Source organism: Octopus bimaculoides, chromosome 3, assembly GCF_001194135.2.
Source record: "Octopus bimaculoides isolate UCB-OBI-ISO-001 chromosome 3, ASM119413v2, whole genome shotgun sequence".
NCBI lineage: Eukaryota > Metazoa > Mollusca > Cephalopoda > Octopoda > Octopodidae > Octopus > Octopus bimaculoides.
In genome coordinates, this window is record NC_068983.1 from 105,537,323 (window position 1) to 105,538,598 (window position 1,276).

Genomic DNA, 1,276 nt, shown 5'->3' on the forward strand with positions numbered 1-1,276 from the left:
GACTAGGTGACTGGCAGGTTTCTTGAAGTTGGTATTGCAGACCATAAGATCGGTTGCATCACAGAACTCCAGCAGTCTGGTTCCCTCCTCGTTGCGGGAACCGAAGCCATAGCCTCCATGTATGCCATGGAAGCCTCCAGCACGACGTCCGACATGACCGTTGAAGTCTCCAGCCACAAAGAGAAGGTCCCTGTCACTCGTCGACGAGGTAGTTTGCAAGAGGGTGTCATAGAATTGGTCTTTCAGACCATCTGGTAGCCCCGGTTGAGGTGCATAGGCTGAGATGACAGTAGCTAATCTATGATGAAGCACTAGTCTGATCTTAAGTACTCTGTCACTTACTATATATATATATATATATATATATGAAGTAAAGAATTATTTAACCCTTCAGCATTTAAACCAACAATATCTGGCTGAAATCTACCTGTTTTATGTTCAAATTGGCCAGATGTGGCTTCTCACACCAACCCAACAATATCATTCTGAAAATTAACAGTTATCTCATCAAAATCTCAAAGCTACAAGATAATGCATGATTAATCCAAAACAATGGGAATGAATAAGTATTACTTTCAACAGGATAATGTGAATGTTAAAGGATTAAATATCAATGTATTCCGAAAAGGTGAAATAATAAATAACCAATATAGAGAAGATTCTTAAAGAAACAAAGATTCAACAGAGGAATTTTTTGTATTTCTGTATTGATAAACTGTGCATATAAACAACTGGATTCCACTTTTTAATTTTTTTTATTAAAATTACATTTTACAAACCTTGTGAGAAGTTTTCAGATTTGGAAATTCAAGATACATCTTCAGATTGTGTACAACATTGAAACTTTTTCCTCCAGTGACATCTTTTGTTGTCATTCAGTTGATATTTAGCCTCAGAGTAGCCTAATGTAGCAGATCTATAATCAAAAGCATTCCAACCAAGACGAGCCCATCTCTTATACAAACAATACATCTAAGACTACAGCATTTGTCAATGTGTCCTTCTTTTTAAAGACAGTAGGGTAATTTGAAAGAGGTGTTGCTATTGTTTATACTAGGTTATGAAATCATCCAGGAGCTTCATAGTTGGTTTGGTTATTTTCAAGGATGTTACAAAATTTTATTACAGATCAAATGAAAAGAAACATGAATTGATCAACAATGAAAAGCTGATTGAATGAGAAAAACATACCAAAAATACCTTGTGTAAATCTCTTTCAGCAGTGACAATGAATAGATGTAAATTTGACTGAACAACATTTGATTAGTATTACTGT